The following is an 11,247-nucleotide window of genomic DNA, read 5'->3' on the forward strand; positions in this document are numbered from 1 at the left end:
AAATGTTTCAGTCTTGTCCTTCAGTCAGAGTCTCTCTATGACATCTACCTATAAGGTTATGAGTTAGCTGGGGCCTGATTTTTGAGAACCCACTAAGTTTATAAGGCAGCTAGGTGGTGCAATGTATAGAGTACTGGGCCTGGAGTCAGGAAGACCTGAGTTCAAATTTGGCCTCAGATACTAATTGTGTGACCGTGGACAAGTCACTTCACCTTGTCTGCCTCAGTTTCCTCATCTGTAAAATGAGCTGGAAAAGGAAATGGTAAACAATTCCAGCATCTTTGTCAAGAAAACCCTAAATGGGATCACAAAGAGTCGGACACAACTGAACAACAGCAACAATAAACAAAGTTTATAAGAAAATGGATTAGTGGGTTATTCGGAGGCCATATAGAACTTCCCCTTCCATTAGACTCCAGACAAGCCAAGCCAGGAAATGTTGATCTTCCCTGAGCTTCTGACTCAATCCCCTCCACTTCTCCTTGAGGGTTAGTGGGAAGGATTTGACTAGTTTTCTGCTGCCCTCAGGCCTCATTGATGCTCTAATAAGTCCATTTCCCTTTCCCAAAAACCTATGGGGACTACCCAGGAAAGATAAACATAGAAAGACTATTGGTCACATTTATTAATTCAGTCAATCAAATAGCATTTAAGTGTTTCCTATGTGTTAGGGATCATGCTAGTCATTGAGTATACAATAATAATAGTTAGCATTTCTATATGCTTTAAGGTTTATAATATGATTTACATTTTGTATTTGATCTTCATGTCAACCCTGTGAGGTAGGCTCTATTATTATCCTCAGTGTACAGTTGAGGAAACAGAGACTGAAAGAGTTTAAGTGACTTGCCCAGGGTGACCAAACTAAGGCAAGATTCGAACTCCAGTCTTCCTTCAAGGAGTTCACATTCTAATATGGAAGACAACATGTAAATAATTAGGTAAGTCCAAGATACGTAAAGTATAAATGGAAATTAATTTCAAAGAGAAGTGGAGGGGAGCCAAATCTCCTTGTCCAGCCCTAACCTTTCTCCCAAACTCCAGTCTCCCATTTCCAGCTACCTATTGGATGTCTCAAACTGGACATATTGTAGACATCTTAAACTCAACATGTCCAAAACTAAACTTGTTGTCTTTCCCATCTTTCTAACTTCCCTATTATTGTCAGGACTAGCACCTCTGGTCTGAGGTTCGCTGAGCCCTTTCAAGGGCTTCTTATCCACCATGGTGTCTACCTGACTCTCAACTCTCACCCGTGGCTCCAAGAAGCTGTAGTATGCACAGTGGCCATACCTTGGTAAAACCATCTGGGCAGATGGGCTAAACCAGGTTGAAGGTAACCAACAGCACTCAAATCCATCGGTGAATTGGGAAGGGAGGTCTACCCCAAGCATGTGAAGGCTGAGAACAATCTGTTCTAACAGTCATAAAGGTGGCTGAAGCTGGTGCCATGGAGATTTTAGAGCTTGGTCAGACATCAAAGACACCAAGGTCATCCACTGCATCCCGGGCCATCTCCATTCATCCTGACTTTTGTCTTGCCATTGGACTTTGATGACACAGGAAGAGAGATTGAGGCTGATGGCTTTGTGCAGCTCTGCTTCACTTAAATCCAATTCATGCTCAGGTCAAGACATCACCCATAATGTCATTGATCTTTTTCAAAAATGAAGGACAAACAACATTACTGCCAAGGTACCACTGTCCTCCCAGTCACCCAGGCTTGCAATCCCAGAGACATCCTTGACTCCTCGCTCTCCATTTATAATAATTGTCAAGCTCTGTCATTTCTATCTCCATGATATCTCTCAAAACACCCCATTCTCTCCTCTGATCCTGACATTATCCTGGTGCATGCTCTCATCACCTCCTGCCTGGACCATTGCAATAGCCTCCTGGTGGGTCTGCCTGCTTCCCATCTCTCCCCACCCCACTCCATCCTCCACTCAGCTGTCACATTGATCTTCCTAAAACACAAGTTTGACCATGTTACTCTCCACCCTGCCTGCATTCAATAAATTCTAGCCACCCAGGATCAAATTTCAATCCTTTGTTTGGTTTTTATGGCCTGGCTCCTTCCTCCACTCCCAGTCTTCTTACACCTTCCTCACCCCCATGTACTCTAGGCTCCAACAATTCTGGCATCTTTGTAAATCCTTACTCATGATACTACCATCTCCCGACCAAGTATTTTCATTCCTGTAATGCTCTCCCTCCTCATTTCTGCCTCCTGGCTTCCCTGTTTTCCTTCATGTCTCAGCTACTTCCCACTTTCTTGCTAGAAGCCTTTGCCTGAGACAACCAGAGAATCTAAGGGAGATTGGTGGTGCTATGGAATGATCATTGAGCCTAGAATCAGGAAATCTGAATTCAAGCCCATTTTCAGACACTTACTAGCTGTGTAACCATGGATGAGCTGCTTAACCTGTCTTAGCCTCAGTTTCCTCAACTGTAAAATGAAGATAATAATAGCACCTACCATCCAGGGTTGTTATGAGATAATATTTAAAAAGTGCTTAGTGCAGTACCTGCTCCATGGTAGATAAAAGGGCTTTTTTTTTCCTTTCTTTCTTTCCTGGCATTGGGGTATATAAGTCCTGCCTTCTGACTGAGTACTCTTCCTAACAGTGTGATTACAGGAGAGCTCACATAACATCTCTAAGCTTCAGTTTCCTCATTTATAAAATAACAGCACTTATCTCACAGGGTTGTTATGAAGATCAAACAATACAATGCGTATAAAATGCTTTATAAACTTTAAAGAGCTATACAAATGTTAGCTATCATTATTATTATAACAACCATCTCAAGAAGCATGCCCAAGGGTAGGCCTCCACAATGGCCCCTTGAAAAAGAGCATGCATAACCAGAAGCTTTTGGTTGGCCCCCATGTGTGTCCCTTCACCAGCAAAAATACAGTAAGTCAAAGAGGATTGGCCACTGAGTCAGGAAAAACAGTCCACTTAGTAAACTTTAGAAAAAGTGATTTCATCCTCTTCACATCTCTGCCCTTCTGGGCATGTTGAGATAGACTCTTCAGGACTCTCCCTTGGACTGCACATGAGTGGAGAGTTATTGTGGTTCCTTGCATAAGTCAGCAAGAGTCCAAGGCAGTGTTTTAAGACCTCAGAAGCTCCTTCTGCTATGTGTTGTTTTCCCTGCATGCAGGGAGTCAAACTGAGATCATGGGAGTTAGTTAACTAATATTAAGCACCTACTATGTGCCAGGCATTGTGCTAATGGATAGGAATACAAAGAAAGGCAAAAAAAAAGTTCCTGTTCTCAAAGAACTCACAATCTGATTAGGGAAACAACATGCTGACTATTATATATATATATATATATATATATAGGATAACTTGGGAATAATCTTATGAGAGATTGATTTTTCTCTTTATTTAATTTTTTTCAATTAAAAATCCCCCCAATGGAAAACAAAAAGAAAACCTTTTTAACATTTATGCATAGTCAAGCAAAACAAATTCCTGCCTTGACCATGTCTGAAAAATAGACATTTCATGCGTGACTCTGAGTGTATCACATCTTCTGTTAGGATATGGGTAACATGCTTCATTATTGATCTTCTAGAATCATGGGTGGTCACTGTGTTAACCAAAGTTATCCTATTCCAAAGTTATTTATTTTTACAATATTGCCTTTACTGTACATATTACTTTCTTGGTTCTGTTCATTTCATTCTGCATCAATTCTTACAAGTTTTCTTCAGATTTCACCGAAATTTTCTCTTTCCTCATTCCTTTTGCCATGATAGTATTCCATCACATTCATATATTATAAATTGTTCTGCTATGTCCCCCTTTGTTTTTAGCCATATGGTTACATTGGATATTCAGGAATTCCTGAGTTTATCAATACAAGTTGTCCTATGAAAAGTGCTCCCTACACCTACCCTGATACTTCTCAGAGGAAATGATGACCCAGAGGAGAATAAGCCATGCATGCCAGACTGATCAAAAGATATGGACCTTGAGCAAGTTGCTCAGACAGCATATTTGAGTTTTAAAAAAAAAATGCCTGATCTATAATGCCTATAGATATTTGTATCACACTTTAAGTATTTGTCAAGGTGTGCTTATGAATCTTTTATATTTTAATCATTTCTTTTGTGATAGAGAAATTAAATAGCTGTCTCATACCTGATCTACCTTTACAATGAGTAATTTTCTAGAAGGAATCCTGCCGATTCCTATTAGGGAGACCCTAGACATGAACCAAGCCTAAGATCTAAGCAATTTTTTTCAAGGCTATGGGCTGAAAGCATAATGAACCAGAGAATGCAATAAAAGCTTGGCTTCCTTCTTTGGAGCCAGGTTCTCTCAGGATATGAAGGCAATCTATGTGACTCTGCAGCAGGGGCAGGGAGGTTCCGGAGGGGGAAGGATGTGACATATGTACTTTATGTCTTTTATAAGGTTTTAGAAAGAAAAAAACTTTCTACTTAATGAAGAGATCCCTCACATATGTTAATAATCCTGTTTAAAGGAATAATTTAGCATAAACTACCCTTAATTAAATATATCCTATGTGCCAGGCACTGTTCTAGGTGCTGGGGAAATCAAGAGAAAAGTGAAGAAGCACCTCCTTACTGGGGGATGGGGAGAAGAAGGTAATAACAAGAACAGAGACCAGAATAATAGAGACTGAGAAGAGATGGGAGTAAACGCACGACTGAAATGGAATACTCTAGGAAAACTTGAAAAGATAGAAAAGACTGTCAACTGAGAGGATGAAAAAAGCCTTCACAGAGAAAGAGAAATATTCTAAAAGGCAGAGAGGAAGAAAGAGCTCACTCCAGGACCTTAATAACATACAGTTTCATAAAAATCAATATTTTATCAATCAATCAAGCTGTGGTGATTAAAAAGGTTCAAGAGACATAGTTTCTGGGTAATTTAATCATTTTATGAATAAAGCCAGAAGGTTATCAATAAAAGGATAGTCATTTGGCCATCTCTCTTAGACTAAAGAGCCTTAATGGTTCTGGGGTCACAGTTTATATGCCCTTCAAACAGTAGGTATTCCCAAGGGGTTCCTAATCAGCTTTGATAAGTTAACACAATGAGAGGTGGGGTTTCTTGGGGTACATGACTTAGGTCACTCAAATCTTAGTCAAAGAGACATCAATTTCCATATCACCTGTCTTGATAATAGGGAGAATCAACATTTTTCCAGACCTGTTTGAGCAAACACAATGAGCAGGAATACATCCATTAGCCCAAACTTAGAATTTCTTTTAACATCTGAATAGATCTTGGCCTGGGTAAATCCCTAAGAGAGATTTCTCACACTGGTTGATTTCTGGATGAGGAGGTGGAAAAGGGGGAAAATCTTGGTCCTAATGCAATAATTAGTTATTAATATAAGAGAGAAATATTTATTTCTCACATTACAAAAGTATTTGTTAAGCACTGACTATTCATCAGGCTCTGTGTTATAAACAACCCTCTGACAATAGGTCTTGGTAGTTAGCTGTAAGAGAAAGGAAATCTTAGAATTATGAAAGTGACAAACTAAATAATGTAGAGGCTATATTGGGCCATAATAAGTGATGGAAGAAATGGTTTCTGAGAAACCTGGGAAGACTTGTATGAACTGATGCAGAGTGAAATAAGCAGAACCAGGAGAACAACCTATACCAGTGGATCTCAAACTTTTTGGTCTGAGAACAACTTTATACTCTTAAACAATATTAAGGACCCCAAAGAGCTTTTGTTTATGTGAGTTTTATCTATCAATATTTGCTATCAGTCTATTAGTATTATTATGAATAGGTGGCACAGGGGATAGAGTGCCAGGCCTAGAGTCAGGAAGACTCCTCTTCCTGAGTACAAATTTGGCCACAGACACCTATTAGCTGTGTGACTCTGGCCAAGTCACTTAACCCTACTTACCTCAGTTTCCTCATCTATAGAATGAGCTTGAGAAGGAAATGACAAACCACTCCAGTATCTTTGCCAAGAAAACCCTAAATGAGGTAACAAAGAATTGGATGTGACCAAAAAACAACCGAACAAGAAGAGTATCATGAATATAATTTTATCTCATGGACCCTCTGATAGGGGTCCCTAGAGGTCCCTGGACCACACTTCAAGAATTGATATTCTATACTATAACACCAACATTGTAAAACTGAACAATTTTATAAGACTGAAGAATACTGAGTAACACAATGGCCAACTCGAATTCCAGAAGACCAGTGATGATGTGTTTCCTGACAGAGTGATGAAAGGCAACATATGCAGACTGAAACACATATTTTTTTGGACATGGCCAATATGAGAATTTGTTCTGATTGACTATTCTTGTTTATTACAAGGGTTTTCTTTTTCTTTTTTTCCCCAGGGAGGGGAAAGGAGAAAAAGTAAATGCTTGACAATTGAAAATTTTATTTTAAAAAAAAATGCAGAGAACAGAAGACAGGAAAATACAGTGAAAGATCTCAAATTAATAATGGATATAATCATTACAAAGATTTTTTTTAAGTCAAGAACAAAAATCTTTCAAGGGGGAAGGAAAGAGAATCAGCATTTATTAAGTACCTACTATGTGCCAGGCATGGGGCTAAGCACTTTACAAATATCTCATTTGACCTTTCAGGGGTTATATTTCTGAATGTATGAGTTGTTCCTTAGTTGTAGATGAGAAAATGCATTAGCTGTTTATGGTCTTCTGTTGTAGTGACAGTTCTTCTATCTATTAACCAATTAATCAACAAGCATTGATTAGGTACTTACTATGTGCCTAACACTACGCTAAATTCTGGGAGTGCAAAGAAAAATTTAAAATAGTCCCTGCCCTCAAGGAGCTTACTTTCTAATAGGGAAGATAAAATTTACTTTAAAGGATAAATACCAGATGCTTACAGGGTAGATCAGCGCTTTTTGGTGTAATGAAAAGAGTGTTAGGTCTTGGAGTCAAAGCATCAGTGTTGGAATCCTGACTCAGTCCCATAATGCTCTGGTGGTCTTCAGCAGGTTATTTAATCTCTCTAGGGCTCATTTCTCCCTGAACAAAATGAGGAGGTCAGACTAGATGACTTCTAAAGTCCCCTCCAGTTCTAAATCTATGGTTCTGTGAGTTGTGTTCAGTCATTTTCAGTCCTGTTTGACTCTTTATGATCCCATTTGGGATTTCCTTGGCAAAGATACTGGAAGGGTTTGCCATTTCCTTCTCCAGCTCATTTTATAGATGAAGAAACTGAGACAAACAAGGTTAAGTGACTTGCCCAGGATCACACAGCTAAGAAGCGTCTAAGGCCAGATTTGAACTCAGAAAGATGAGTCTTCCTGACTACAGACCTGGCACTCTATCCACTATAGCACCCCCTAGCTGACCTGTTCTCTGAATTAAATAAGTTTCCTTAACTTGACCTTACCCCAGGCCCTATGACCTAACAAGTTGTCCTAAACCTCAGTGCAAGTGAACCACCAAAATCAGGCTTCCCGTCTTTTAGTGTATTTGCTCTAAATAATTCGGGATTTGTGGTTTATACAGGTTTCCTTTCATTCCTTAAGACTTACCCAGCTTTGGGTCATTTATTTTCTCACTTACAACCTTCCATCTCCTCCATGTGAGAATTGGCAAAGGAAGAAGTAAAGACGAAAATGAAATTCATACATTTCATAAGATCATATAATCATAAGATTTGAAGCTAAAAAGGGACCTCAGGAACCATCTAGTGTAATTCCCTCATTTTACAGATAAGAAAACTGAGACTCGGAGAGGTTAAATTACTTGCCCAAAGTCACAAGTCTGCGTGTGACAGAATTGATTTCCCAACCCCAGATCTAATTCTTTTCACCAAATCACTACTTAAGTAATGAAAATATGATGTAATAGGAATAACATCAGACTTACATCAGAAGACCTGGGTTCAAACACCACACCTCCTATTTAATACCTGTGGTACCTTGGGCATGTCACAGTCTGTTGATAACTGACTAAACAATCATTTTATTGACATTCTTTGTTTTTATATCACCTTCATTTTCAAATATACCTCCCTTTCCCCTCTCTTGACCAGTAAGTCATAGCTTGTGACAAAGACTTTCAAAACAAAGAGATTTTTCTGTACTGCATCTATTGTTTGTAGAGGCATATGTCATAGAATCCTGCCTTGGAATCAGGAAGACTTGATTTCACCTCTGCCACATAGTGGCTGGGTGAACCAGAAAAGTCACTTAAACTCTTGGAGTCCAACTGCTCATCTAGGTTACTACAGGGAATTTCCTAACCAGGAGCTCCCTATAACAATAATATCACAGTTTAAAACAAAATAAATTCAGGTTGCCCCAAAAGTCTTAGTACAGATCAAAGCTTTACAAGTGCTCTAGGCAACTTCCTAAGACTATAAATTGCACAGAAGGTCCCAATCTGCTTTGGGAGCGGGAATTTCCTCACCTGGGAGTTCCTTATAACTAATGAAATAATAGGTCCAGTCTGGATAGATAGGAAGAGAGAGAGAGAGAGAGAGAGAGAGAGAGAGAGAGAGAGAGAGAGAAAAGGAAGGAAGGAAGGAAAGAAAGAAAGAAAGAAAGAGAAAGAACAGAAGGAAGGAAGGAAGAGAAAGAAAGAAAGGAGGATGGATGGGTACATAGAAAGATACACACACACCTCTATACATACACACACACATACACATACTCATCTAGCTAGCTAGCTAGCTAGACTGCACCTGTTATTTCATTGGTTGTATATGTTGGTTATATACATTGGTTATATAATGAGAGAGAGAAAGAAAGGATTTTCTTTTTGAAGGATCAATAAAGCATAAGTAATATAACAACAGTAAGAGAGCAACCTAATGAAATAATTTTATTTATATAAGTAATATATATACATATATATTTACCTAATATGCAAGTGATCTGTGATGTTTTTCAGCATGTGGTACTTTTGTTACAGAGACTCCCTACATTAGCACAGATTGAACCAATGTAGACCCATTCACAACTTAGATAAGACTTTGGGAGATGTCTCAGGTATGTAGTGATGAGCCTGGGATCACAAAGACAGCGTCAAAAGGAGATGTGAACCCAGATCTTCTGGACTCAGAGCCATATGTTCTATCCACTTCCATTCAGCAGTTACTTTTGTTATTAACAAATCATCAGCTACGCCACTTTAACCTAGAAAGACTGATTCTATGCCCTCAAGGGAATGAAATTATAAAGAAACAAGTTATCTGTTTATCCTTTTGTGGTCATTTTCAGAACGGAGGCAGTCCTCCAGACATAGGAGCAACTTGGCAGTGAAGGAATGGGAGATATAGGAAAGGAAAATAGCTGAATATAGAGCAAAGGACACTTTTCTCCTACTTCCCTACTCCCTTTAAATAAGGAATTGGAAGTTAGGAGACTTTTAACAACAAAATAGCTTGTACCTCTACCTAAAAAAATTTGAGCAATGACTTAAAGTTTCAAGCTTTGTATATAAAAAGTCTACTGAATTCACCTACAGTTTTGAGGAGCTTTTTACAATAAAATACACTTTCATATGAGTATTTTTCCTCATCTTTCCTTTAAAAGCTCTGCTAGTTACTTCAAGCAACTGCACGCTTCAAGCCTTCCGTAACACATCTTCCCCAGTCTATAATGAGATCAATAAAGCATTGGTCAAATTATCAAAAAATGATAATTCCTGTCTTTCATTTAATGATCAAGTCCTTTGAAGTAATGCTTCAACCAATGGTCCCTTCCCCTGAGAACTGATCAATATTATAAATTCCACGGAATCCACTTCATAAACATTACCGATCTATTATCTCAGGTGCCAAATGGGAAATAAAGCTGCTTTTTTTTTTAATAAAGTGTTTTATTTCAGTAGCCACAGTATCACCTTTTGCTTAACATATGGGATATGATAGCATTTCCTTGTTATTGTTCAGTAGTTTTTCAGTCACCTCCAACTCTTCATGACCCCACTTGGGGTTTTCTTGGCAAAGATACCAGAGTGATTTGCCATTTCCTTTTCCAGCTCATTTCACAGATGAAGAAACTGAGGCAAACAGGCTAAAGTGACTTCCCCGGGATCATACAGCTAGCCTTGCAAAATGCAGGGCAGACAACTCTTTCCCTTCTCTCAAGATGGCGGACAAAAAACCCCCAAATGAACCAAAGGAAAAGAAGGTCTGAAAGGGGGAAAAAAGGGGAGAAAAACAAGAAAGAAGATATGGCTGAAAAAGTGGTGGAAAAGCCTCGAAAGCACTGCAGTGGAACCCAGTCCCGGTCCAAGGGATCGGTGGATACTCCAGGTCTGCAATGTATTCCCGGAGAGCCATGTATAAGCTGAAATACGGTGCACCAAAAACCCGGATTGAAAGGAAAAAGAAAGAGAAGGTGCCTGCTACTATCTCAAAGTCATTTGGTGGTGATAAGAATGGAGGAACCCGTGTGGTAAAGATTCGCAAGATGCAGAGGTATTACCCTACTGAGGATGTGCCTAGAATGTGCCTTAGATGTCCTAAGTCATGGGCAAAAAGCCCTTCAGCCAGCACGTGAGGAGACTTCGATCTAGCATCACGCCCGGCGTGGTTCTGATCATGCTCACTGGCCGCCACAGGGGCAAGAGAGTGGTTTTCCTGAAGCAGCTGGTGAGTGGCTTGCTACTGGTGGCTGGACGTCTGACCATCAACCGCATTCCTCTGAGAAGGACCCATCAGAAATTTGCCATTGCCACCTCTACCAGAATTAACCTTTCAGGTGTAAAAATTTCGAATCATGTTACTGATGCTTACTTCAAGAAGAAAAAGCTCCATAAACCTAGACACCAAGAAAGAGAAATTTTTGACACAGAAAAAGAGAAATACGAGATTACGGAGCAGCAAGGCTGCTGAGAAAACAGTGCACTCTCAAATCCTGCCCCAAATCAAGAGAATTCCTCAGCTCCGTGGCTACCTGCGTTCTGTATTCTTTCTCTCCAACGGAGTTCATCCTCACAAACCGGTGTTTTAAATGCCTTGCACAGAACTCTCCTTAAAATATTTGGAATAACTAAAAACAGGGGGAGGAGGGCAGACAGTTCAGGAAAGTCCTAGGGAGTTAACCTGAGGCACAAAGGGGTTAAGTGATTTGCCCAGAGTCTCACAGATAGTGAGAATCCAAGGTTGGTTGGGAACTCCATTCCCAAGCTATCACTCCCAGCCACAGTATCACATTTCTCCTATAAGGTGGTAGCTGTGTAATTCCACCACAAGAGAAAATAAGGTCCCAAAAGAAGAAAATGTGC

General features: G+C 39.6%; 1 pseudogene; it reads left to right on the forward strand.

Moving 5' to 3' along the window:
• The first annotated feature begins 10,106 nt into the window (after positions 1-10,106).
• LOC114030656 lies at positions 10,107-10,973 on the forward strand (annotated as a pseudogene).
• Positions 10,974-11,247: the final 274 nt, after the last annotated feature.

Source organism: Vombatus ursinus, unplaced genomic scaffold (genome assembly GCF_900497805.2).
Source record: "Vombatus ursinus unplaced genomic scaffold, bare-nosed wombat genome assembly UNPS02005264.1, whole genome shotgun sequence".
Classification (NCBI taxonomy): domain Eukaryota; kingdom Metazoa; phylum Chordata; class Mammalia; order Diprotodontia; family Vombatidae; genus Vombatus; species Vombatus ursinus.